Source organism: Epinephelus fuscoguttatus, linkage group LG17, assembly GCF_011397635.1.
Source record: "Epinephelus fuscoguttatus linkage group LG17, E.fuscoguttatus.final_Chr_v1".
NCBI lineage: Eukaryota > Metazoa > Chordata > Actinopteri > Perciformes > Serranidae > Epinephelus > Epinephelus fuscoguttatus.
Window position 1 is genome coordinate 11,250,869 of NC_064768.1, and position 12,135 is coordinate 11,263,003.

Genomic DNA, 12,135 nt, shown 5'->3' on the forward strand with positions numbered 1-12,135 from the left:
GTGAGTCACTGTATGTGCAATATGTTAATGTTGTTATTGATTCTATCATGCACTCTCAGTTTATTGCACCATATGCTCTCATCATAACTGTGAAGGACATGGTGACAGCCACTGTGAATGACGACAATTGTGAGATATCACACAGATTTTTTTTGCGGTGAGTCGGTCTGCGAAACTACTTTGAATATGTCTTTCAAAAGAATATCAACTGTATAATTAGTCAATCTGATCCAGGCGATAATTATTCCCTTTCCATGGAAGTAGCGGTATAATTTTTTCTTAGTGACAGCTTCTGAAGGCGTAAATTAAACATACCGTTTTGCTATCATGTATGGACAGCAGAGGGATGTTATCCCATCTGTTGAAGGTGGTTAATATGACCCTGGGGGGGATTAAAAGGCCTCACAGAGCTGCACTTCCCTCACAGCCAACTGGAAGGTGTCGGTCCAGCGAGGAGCATTTTCAGCCCTCATCACGCCAATGGTACACAACTCCAGGCCTGAGAGCGATGACTAATGGCTTGGTAAATACTTTCGGTTAGAATGGAGGCACTTGGTGGCCGCTCTGCTTTGCTGAGATAGTGACACTGGCAAGCAGAATCGACAAAACAAGTCAACAAACAATCTTTGTAACAACAATCCCTCCTGCCAAGTGTCTTCCCAGGAAAAGAAGAGACAAAGAAGTTGTGGGAAGATACTGTAATAGAAAAAGAATGTATTCTAAGTCACTCCATGAATATAGTTAGGTGTGTGTGGCTCTCTTAAACTCTTTGGATTACTGTACTTGTAATATGGGAGTACACACTTTCTTACTCTCGGTTGCCATTAAATTTGTTCCACACAGACGTTTGAATAAAGTCATAAAAACAAACAATGTCTAGGCTTATTCTTAGTACATGTCATGGAACACTTTGCATAGAGGATAAATTTACAATAAGATAAACTCAAAAAATGTAAATGACCTTGATAAAATATGCATCAATACTGTGTTACTTAATAAATAATTCCCTTCTGTCTACTTGTCTGATTTGTTTGTCCTGATTAATTACAGTATGACTTATGGCCCATGTTATATTATAATTTGTTGGCTGAATTTGTGGTTAGATGATATCGGCTGCTGTAGTAGTCATTTTGAATCATAATTATGTGAGACTCATACAATTCATTTATCCTTATTAGGCGGTCTACAGGTATCAGACACTTTTAATGCTAATTTAATGCTTTTTAAGATGTTTTTAAGATGAATTTTTAATCAAATTTAAGACAGATTTTTGGACAAATCATTGGCCTCTTATCCAAACATTGCAGGTAAGTATAAAGGTAAGTAGTATACATGTGGTCCTGGGCAGAGGGGTTTTTTTTTATGTAGGATTGTGGTTATTATTATCAAAAATCAAGGAAGTAAACAAGAATACACTGAAGAATACACTTGCAAGATAAATAAGACACTTTCTAACATCACAATGGAGGGACAACTAGACGTGTTGATTTTAGCGCTAGTCATCATGTACTATATTGTTTGCATTGTTCATTTTAGCCAAACCACACAATTTAAAAACAAGCCGCAGCTCAAACTACAAAATATTCTTTTGATGGTTTGGATGCATTGGATATCAAGGCAGTACAGGAGGAGGTGCACATTAATCATCCTCCAGGACTGTACCATGCTCATGCTTGTTTAATCCAAACAATGTGTAATGTGACTGCAGTTGGTTCGGATCGATGTCGGAACACGTTCTCACCACAAACGAACTACACCAGAGTTCGTTCGGTGCCAGACCAAGACAACCTCTTAAGAAGGTCTCGGTCAGGTTTTTTTGGTGCACACCTGAGTGCGATTGCTGTGTTCACACCTGCCCAAATGAAGTGCACTTAGGGGGCAAATTAACTTACCGAACCAAAAAGGGCAGGAGTGAAAGCACCCCAAAAGATGGTGTTCGGTTCAGTGGTAGGTTTGAAGATTAGTAACATCAGAAACATGGACTTTCAAGCAGAAGGGCTTGACTCATTTTGGGAAAAAAAGAAATTAAAAGATGGATAAATTAAATTAGACCAATAGCCATAACTTAGCTGCGTCCCCAAGTAACGTTAAGTATATGCGTAATTTGCTAACAGGTTGCTGTTTGGTACCAGACTACTTCCGGGAAGCGAAAGCAAAAGAGTTAAATGCCTGATGCTTGAAATGTTTCAGTCTGCTACATCTCCTGTCTCTCTGGTCCATCTGTCTTCATCTGTTCTTAAATGTACCGTAGCAAGAGAGTGTGTGCTGTACCCAGCATGCCAGGGGCCCTTTTCAATAGGCCTGTCACAGTTAACTACTTTTGTTAGACAATGTAAATTACCAAAACCGTGGATTGACGGGTTCGGAGTCGGGCAGTTTGATGGTGGATTTATGGAGTGGAGGATGATGTTTTTTGGGGGGTAAATCTACAAACAACTGACTTTTTGGCTCGCTGCATGTGCCTCTTCTACTCCAAAAGTGCAGCTGCAGGCTACCAGTAAGCTACACTGTGTCGTCTTTGACATGTTTTATTTTTCTTCAGACTCACGTATGAGGGGCGGAGGGAAAAAAAGGGAGAGAATCACTGATCTTATAATTGCCAGGAAAAACCCTGCTGTTTATTCTAGCATCACACTGACTAAAATGTTGGTGACATTCTTATGTAAACAAACACACCTGTGAACACAACTGGCAACATCAGGGTCAGGCTAAAAATACTGGTTTAACACACACACACAAAAAAAAAAAAAGGTAACTGATTAAAAATACTGAAATTCGATTTTCTTCATATTGCCCACACCAACATGTCACTCAATTCTAAATATGTCCCGAAGCTCTCAAGAGTCCACACTCAACACTTCCTTGGGTCCTCACCAATAAACAGTGAAGTCGATCAGATGACTGTATGTCGACATTATAGGAGCCACTGGCACTAGAGCCATGTGCTCGATTAAAACTACATTTAAACATATTCTGAAGCTGTAAGATTTGTATATATGACCTTGTTTACCATTTAGCAGTGAGGTCATCCAATAATACAAACAAACCTGGAGAGTCACTTAAAATCCAGGCAGTGAAAACCTATGGTCTACTTTTTCTTTGCATAAGGCATATGATTGACTCTAAATAGCATCCAGTCCAGCCATGCAGGCTCTGAATGTGCTCCAGTGTTACTACCTACATTCCCAGGTGACATGCGAACAGCCAGCATTGAGCCCAACCAGGTCAGCCATGTGTCACCATTTAAACTGAAACTATTTAATTAATGTCTGCTACAAATGGGTCGTTCTAAAAAGGCATTTACTTTTGCAGATTAATGAACAGTGCACATATCACATCACATCATATCAGCTTTTAAAGTAGCTGTGAAAAGGCTTTGGCATGAGCCTGCTGCACTGTTTAGAGAACATCGTCAAAAAGACACACAGGTGTTGGATCAGGCTTTTTCCACACCTGTAAACAGACACAGTTCTCTCTCACATCAAAGCTGCAGTGGGGGAGTTCCAGGAAGAGGAGTCACAGTACAGTACAAATGCAATTGTGTTTGTTCCTGAAGGTTGTTTGTGTGTGCTGAGAATACAGCCATTTGTACCCACGTCCCCCGGTGATGACGTGAACACCTGAGACTCTCCACAAGCCGCCGGTAAAAATCCCCCAACATCCGGAGGTGCAGTCAAGGCCGTTTGTCTACGTACGTAGCCCATTTCCAGCTCATTCTCTGGGGTGCATTGAAAGCCTGACCACCACCTATCAGATTAATCACCGCTGACTCATAAAACAACCATGATGGATGGTGAAGCTGCAGACGATCCGCCTCCTCCACCACATCGGGAATGAGCACACCAGGTCCGGCAACCACAAGAGAAAAGTCACCGTCATGCAAAAAGGAACAGTAACTTCGAATAACCAGCTAAACTGAATCAAACTGAGGTAAACATCACCCACAACAAACACCAAAGCGTTAAATACTTCGCCGAGATTTTAAGAAACAACCCCACTCTGATACTCTGACACTGTTATATCATCCATCTGTGATGTGCAAAGCTTTTGTCATCAACTTGGTGTATACTTTCTCGTCCGCTTCCACTTCAGTGAGTGATTCCCTGCGTTTCCAAGAATGCCTTTCAACAGCCCCCAGAGAGTGGGCGTGAACCTGTTGATTTCACTCAAAGGTAGGCGTACACTGAAACACAAACAGCTTGAAAGTGTGATCATTCAGCTGCAGGGTTATACGTATCCATAATCGCAGCGATGCCCCTCACTCAAATGCAAACGTGTCCTGTGGCTGCACTGCAGTCTGATCTTTCGAGGCTGCTGTGGGTGTACGGAGTGCTCTCGCTTATTCTCCTCTGTAAAGGATGTTTATCCCCGTGTTCATGTTAAGTGCTGGATCTGAAAGGGCTGCTGTCAAAAAAGCTTTTCATTTTGAGGAATTGACGTCGAGGTCTTACATTTATAGTTGATGATTTATCTGATTAATCAGAGGAAATCAATCCCCAGTGATCCTGATGACAGATTGAGTCATTTATCAAGGCAACGTGCAAGGTATTAATTAGTTTCAGCCTCTCAAATGTGAGGATTTGCTGATTTTTTGTGTTTTTTATCACTGTAAATTTAAAATCGTTTGGTTTTTGACTACTGGACAGAAAAAATAAGTAGTTTAAAGACAAATTTTCTGACATTGTATGGACTACAAGATTATTAATTACTCAAAAACATAATTACTACACTAATCAATCCTGAAAATAATCAAAACATGCATCTCTACTCTGTTTTATCTTAATGTCAGGGATTGTTCTTTACTTGTCAGGGGAAGGGGGGTGGCTGGAGTACGACTTCATTTTGTTCCCTTTTTTCTTTTTCTTTTTTTTTTTTGCCCCTCCATAAAGCTATAAATATTTTTCCTTGAGCCTCCCCGAGTGACTTGCATGACCCTCCTTCCATCATAAATCAGTTATTGAATGTTAAAAACGTACCCTTTGGTGTTTAAAAGTTTAAAGCTGAAGAAGAAATCCTGGAGTTAAAAGAAGCCTCATTTTTTCACGCTGGTCAGTTCATGCAAAAAATGTATTTTTGGCCAAATTATAAATGGAACATAGAAGTGGTTTAGATTTAATATCACTATCTTAGGCTTAGATCTGGTTATGTTTTTTTCTCTGACTGAAGCTGGTCTAACATAATGTGTTCCAGGACTGTCAGAAATTTTAAAAATCCAACCATCATTTTTGTTTTTACAGTTTCTGGCTACGATGAATGAGTGCAATTTTGACCATTTTTGGGGGGCATGTTTTCTTGAAAAATCAGCGGTAAAGTAAATACAAATGACAGTAAAGGTTGTATGCTGCTCCTCTAAGTAAAAATAAACAACTAAAGTCTCTCCCCAGTGCTTAAAACATATTTGACGTGCCTCCCCTTTTTTGCACCACCTCCTCCCCTCTCATACATAACCAACAGTCCCTTAGTTAGACATAAAAACCTATTTGGAAACATTACCCTGGGCTGCAGGAAATTACGTGAGCCATTTTTGGCTCTTTTTATTAGGGTTGATTTTAAGTTTCAATTAGTCACTTTGCTGCAAGTGAAGTATCACAACAGAATTTTTAATGTGGCCATACAAGCTGATTCTAAGTGTGTTAATTATGGAGGACGGGAAGCACTTCTCTAATGTACCGTCACTTTAGTAACCCGGTGAGGCAGGTGTAGGTGTGCAGCTCTAAAAATCCTGGTTAAAACACATCCTCAACCACACATGGCCCCTGCAACCATATGCAAGGTGATATCATCCACAAACACGCACCTACACAGACACCTACACGGCATGCATGCCCAAACACACACACACACACACACACACACACACACACACACACAGTAAGTTAGGTAAGGCTACCCTGAGCACCTGTGAGCCCATGAGGCAGCAGTGCAGAGGGGAGCAGATAGTTTGCAGTGTTTCTCTGCAATAGCATGATGCATTAGCATTCATGAGGCAATTATGCTCACATTGGAGCCAGTCAGTGTGTGTGTGTTCTGTCTTTTTCCCCATGACTCTATTGCAGCAACACACACACACACACACACACACACACACACACACACACACACGCATGCAAAACACACAATTCTTCATTGTCTTAAGCAGCTAGGTGACTCCATGTATGTGTGATGCTGCATTCAGGGCATCACAGTGAGACACAAAATGGGAGGGTTTTTTTGTTGCATTGTGCCGAGGCGTTACTGAATTGTACGTATGCATGGCAGCAGATGAGACAACAGCCTCATGATAAGAACCTGTTCGCCTGTCTAACACACTGCAGCAGCAACACAACACCGACAAAATGAAAGCAGCAAAAAAATACCTGTTTGTCTTTTACGCAGGGGCTCCACAGAGGATGCTGATCGTATAGATGCGGAACCCGTCACCATTTTCCCCCCTTTGAAGAAACCGAGAAGAAAACGTATGAATTGAACTAAAATGCGGTGGAGACAACAGCCCCCTTTCAATAAATCAATGGAGGCTCAACAATAAAGCGCAAACATTGCAGTGCCACACATGCGCCCTGCCAGTGAAAATGTGACTCCATTGACGCCTTTAAGTTACACATTACCGAACAATAAAACCCATATGACTGACTCATTACCAAATGTGACTATCTTTGAAGTTACGCACCGTTAAAACAGGATATCACTCTAATTCACATTTTCTAACGTCTCTTTAACAAGCACAAATGTTGTTTATACCTGCTTTCTTCTTCGCCGTCCTCGCTACTGTGACTCCTGCTCTGTGAGAGGAAATGTGTCACCTACATTTTTCATTGTAATTCCCAGGTCTGGAAGAGGAAAATTGATTAGCCGCAGTGAAGCCTCGCTCGCCGTTTCCCTCCAGTAGAAAAAAGAGAACACAAAGAAAGCGTATAAAACCGGCGAGAGCACGCGTTTACGAAATAAATCTTTCGAGTGTTGTCGCGTTATTTCAGTTTTATCGTTGCGGTGAATGTCTGTGACGCTCAAAGGCTCCACGCGCGGCGGTGATGTTGCTCCCTCTGCCTCTCCAACACACACACTGCTCTCACTCAGGTCCGCTGTGCTCCGTGGCCAAGTCATTGATTGGACAATATGGCACTAGCCCACGTTTTGCATTCTTCAAGTGCTGCAAGTGATCAGCCAATCCTGGAGCGGGAGAGTTCTAACCGGCGGTTCTGATTGGCTGAGTCGCGTGCGGAACAGTCGGTAAATTCCCGACACACGCGCACCTGTGATTGCCGGCAGTTCACGTTAATATTAATGCGCCGACCGTTAGAGCAGCTAAATATTAATGCGCTGACCAGAAAGGATTATTCGTCTCGTTAGCTAAGAGTTATATTGTAGTAGAATCATTTTAAATATTTAACTGAATATGTATTTGCGTTTAGTCTCAACACCAAACCCTATGCACCTTATTCCTGAGGGCACTACTGTAGAAATGCTTATGTCTGCAACTTGCAGTGAGATAGCGGAAGTGGCAGTAAGCTAGTTAGTCCCATAGATGGTCTGTGGCTAGTCCCAGTGGCTACTCTTGGTGGCTGGTTCTTTTCTAAAGTGATTTTCCTTCAGTTTAGCAAATACTGATTTGTTGATTTATAAATATTTAACTAATGTTAACGTAGGATTTTCTAAAATGTCTTCGCTGAGCTCTGGTACCTGTTGCACTGTCCCTGTCTGTTACCAGTCTAAGCTAAAATTTTGTCTTCAGCAACTGTGTGCTGAACATGAAACCAGAACGAAAAGCGATCGTCTCCTGTTGCCAAAGGCACCATTGATATGAGAAATAAAAACCACAAGAGTTTCACGAGACATAGCAAAAAAAGTATTAAATCGGAATTTGCAGAAGAGAATGACACCGAGACTGATAGATCCGTCACTCAGTGTCAGTACATGATATCCTTGTCTTTCCCTGTCTGACTTCATTCTCAACCTACAGTAGAAAATTGCTTGTTATAAAATGAACTTAGCAACATACGTTGAAATATGTATTTAGTCATTTGGGCCGAAGAATGTTTTGCTCAGAACAGTTTTTAATAAATCAGAAGCTTTAAAATCATGTAAACCGCGTCGTTAATGCAGACGAGCGCAGGATTAGCTGGGAAACATCACATTTATTCACTTAACATGAAGCTACAGTTAATAATGAATTATGTTAAATGTTTGCTGAATGTGTTAGTGCCTCTTAATAAGTCATCGAAAATCAGAAATCATCTTCAGAAGGAGCAGATGAACCTTAAGCTAGCTCTGGCCATGTTAAAGTTAATATTTTAACAGAGCAAGGCAAGCTAATTGCTAAGGTGCTCAGCTGAAAAGGAAAAAAAACAATGCTTTGAGATGGCTGTCAGAGGTATGAGCTATAACAGGTGGTGTGTTCCATGTTTTATTTCCAAATTACTCTTGGAAAGTACAGAGTACTGTAAACAAACTGTAAATGGATTGGAAATTGCAAGTTTTGGTTCAATGCTGGAAGTTGCTCCCATAATTCACGCAAGGTATCATGGGGGCTAGGAATAAGGTGGATTGAGTGCCCCAAGAATGAGTCTTAAAACCCGGAAAATGAGTTATGCTTATTCTAGAGAATTGAAAAATCCGAACATGAGCGACCAATTTGCACCGTGATAGCTAATCAACATTGAGATTCTCCGAGAACACATGACACAAAGGACGTACTGACGGAAGTTCACTCATGGATTCAACGATTTCACATGCGTCATTCGCACATATGAAGCGAGTCAACACAAAATAGTCTAGCGGTCAAACTAGTGTAACATGACTTTGCAAAATTTGCACTGCGTTTGGTGTAAACACAACATTAGAGTATTGTCTTTGTTCTCAAGTTTTTATTTGACTTTAGCCACTGCAAAATGTCATGGTAGCTAAGTGTCTGTAGTTTCTTTAAAAAGCCCAATAATTGTGATGGGTGACACAAGGTGAAAAAAGAGGGATAGATGCAGCAGAGGATGAAGGACAAGCAGGTGGCAGTGAGGAAGATAATGAGCCAGGGACAGCTGATTCGGAGCAGCGGCAGCAAGGAGCTTAAGAGCTCAGTGGGTAGAGTTCACGTGGCTGAGGTGGAAAGTTAGAAAAATGTTTTGCAACATCCGTATAAAAGCTAACATGAGTAACAGATTTGTCCGAAGTAGCACAACAATGCAGAAATCAGCACTGACTGATCACCAAAGCAGCAGTACCCACATCAGGGCTTCAAAAGTGGTCAACCAGAGCGTGACTATGATAAAACATCCAATTCCAAACCACCTGTATCCTAAACTACTAACCCTCTTACAGTCTGCCAGGTGTCCAGACCTGTACAGTGCACACACTTACACCTACCATGAGACAGTCAGTCAGGATGTAGCGATAGCGATGGTGGAAATGATCCCAGGCCCCTCTGGTTGTCCTTATTCTGCTAGTGCTGTGACTCCAGGTATTCAGACACCACCATTACCACCTCCTTCATCTTGTCTTCCTTCTGCTTCTGCGATGCCTGCTATACGATCTGCCAAAGCCAAGTGGCAACCTGCAGGAGTTCAACAACGTAAACTTGTAAACTCATTAAGGGTCAGTTCATCCTGTCATAGCCATAGTTTGGTGTAACTTGCACAGGTGTTAGGATATGTATGTATGTATGTATGTATGTATGTTTGTATGTATGTATGATTTGGGTGACTGACCCTTTAAAGAGAATAAAGTGTACAGCCAGTAAAGTATGATTTACGCAATAACATGATTTCCCAGGCTCACCACTCCCCATTGTAATGCGTAATCATCTGTTATGGTAATTGGCTTTCCAGGATTAATACCAGACTAATAAAGGTGTGTGAACTCTCTTCTGTGAATAAATAGGAGTTTAATATGAAATTAGTTGGGGTTGCCCTCCCCCACTCCTCCCTGCTCGGAGCTGTTCAATGGCCGCTTGATGAATGGGAGGAAAGAGGGAGGGTGGAGGATGCAGAAGCGCCAAGTGATAATGCGGTGTCATCAGTTACCTTGACAACCACAGCCTGTACATCTAACGTGTTAATTATGTTTTTTTTATTTATTTTTTTTTTCTTTAATGCCAGGAAATTAGCGGAGGCTTGTTCCCGTTTCTTGGCCCAGCTTCTGTAGCTCAGGCCTTTTGGCCTCCATCACTCACTGCTGACTTCAACAACAAGAGAGAAAATATAATATGCAAATCTCTACGGCGCTCTGCCTCAAGCCCTGGCTTATGTTTCTTGGCAATGAATAGGTACTGATGCAAAAGCTACGGCAGCAAATCAGCTGCAGCATGAGAGATACACACGCTGTGTTCATATTTTAGCAGCAGCATGCCTGTCGCTTTTATAATATGCACACAGGCATGTCAGTGAAAAAAATACGAGATCACATGTGACCTCACAGGTCAGCAGGCAGTTAATAAAGCGTGTTTCATGTTGACGCCTGTCCGTCTGTCAGGGTCTTCAGTACTGTGATTTCAGTGCCACATGTTGGTGGGAGTGAAAGGGATGCCCCTTACAAAGCCTCATCCTTTATTAGGTCTATGTGTCTTGATTTGTATTAAATCAATGGACAGAATTGTCTCAGGTTTATCCATTAATATTTGAACAGATGCTTGCTGTTCCTGAGTGGCTAACAACCTCCAGTATCATTCAAATTAATTATATTTTATGAGAATTTCACATGCCTTGTCATGTATTTTTCCTTCTTTTGTATTGCATTGTGACTGATATATCAGTCAGTATTGACCCTCTGTTATATTGTCCTTTTATAATACGACAAAGGCTCCTCTCTTGCTAACGTGAAATTGGATTCACTTTGAGCATTTTATTTATTCATGTTTATGCAAATGAATTCTTTATGTAAAGGCATAATGTGTCCCTGAATGTATCCTATGGTTGAATAGGTCCAACCAGGGATGTGGCAAGGATTTATGAATACTGTGGTCATAAGTATGACAGAACATGCAATTACCATTATCAACCTGTAGACTTAAAGGGACAGTTCACCCCAAGATCATAAATACATATTTTCCTCTTACCTTAAGTGCTATTTATGAATCTTAATTGTTTTGGTGTGAGCTGCCGATAGTTGGAGATGTCGGCTGTAGAGATGTCTGCCTTTTCCTAAGTCTATGATGGAACAAGATGGCACTCAGCTTGGTGCTCAAAGTGCCACAAGCTGAGTGCCATAGCTCACCTAGCACCACTGAGCTAGCTAATGTTACAGCTCACTGTGGGGCTCATAGAGCAAGAGCACCAGAGACTTACGGCCCTACGAGACCTTGTTAGAAGTCGTAAGATTTACCAAATAGTGTAGTCAAGGAGCTAATTTTTGGTTTAGCACTCAACTATCTTGAATGCGGATAAGATGATTTAATCATCATTTAATCAGTCTCAAGATTTGTGGGTTGTTTGTGATGCTCATAAAATGTATCCACAGGTTTGCAGACGTCTTTTTCACAGTTAAGTGAAGGCCCCGTGGCATCATGTGATCGACTCAGACAGTGTAATTCCACCTTTGGCCACTATGTAAAATTGGCTTCAAAGTGTGGCACTGTTCCTGGGTGCTTGGCACAAGCCTCTCGTCCATGAGCTAGCCTCATGTTTACTTATGCGCATTGCTACAGTTGGCAGGTGTAGTTCTGTAGAAAGAAAACAGTTCTTAAATGAAACTGCTCACAACAACATGTGTGGATTATCACGAGTAATAGGGTCATGATTTCTACAGTACATGTATTTTTGATTTGGGGGTGAACTGTCCCTTTAAGGTATCATATTTGATATTTTTTTTAAGACACATTTCTTTAAAAATGTCACATTTTTTAATGTATATGTCACAAAAATCCATGCAGGGATGCAAAGCTATAGACCCATTTAAACACAGTTGATGATGAAGCGTATTATAATATACTATTAAAAATATAAGTAGATCAGTAGATGGTCAGTGGTCATTATAACAGCAGGCTATTTCCACACATTCACTAACAGTTAAACACAGCAGCAGGTTGCTAAAACCTCCACCCCTCCCCCCGAAAACACAGAGGACATGTCCTCAGTGTCCTCAGTGGCTGCTGCTGTGCCCTGAGTGCCTGTTCACCTGCCCAAACAATGTCATCATGGTGGGAACATTTTG

General features: G+C 41.3%; 1 protein-coding gene across 2 annotated transcripts in view; it reads right to left on the reverse strand.

Moving 5' to 3' along the window:
* Nucleotides 1-7,104, reverse strand: part of shisa7b (shisa family member 7) — a 57,680-nt gene extending 50,576 nt beyond the window's left edge. For both annotated transcript variants that reach the window (XM_049602860.1, XM_049602859.1), the window contains exons 1-2: nucleotides 6,739-7,104; nucleotides 6,357-6,431 (exon numbers count right to left, since the gene is read on the reverse strand). The gene's annotated coding sequence lies outside the window, so the exon portion shown is untranslated. The remainder of the gene's footprint in view (nucleotides 1-6,356; nucleotides 6,432-6,738) is intronic.
* Nucleotides 7,105-12,135: the final 5,031 nt, after the last annotated feature.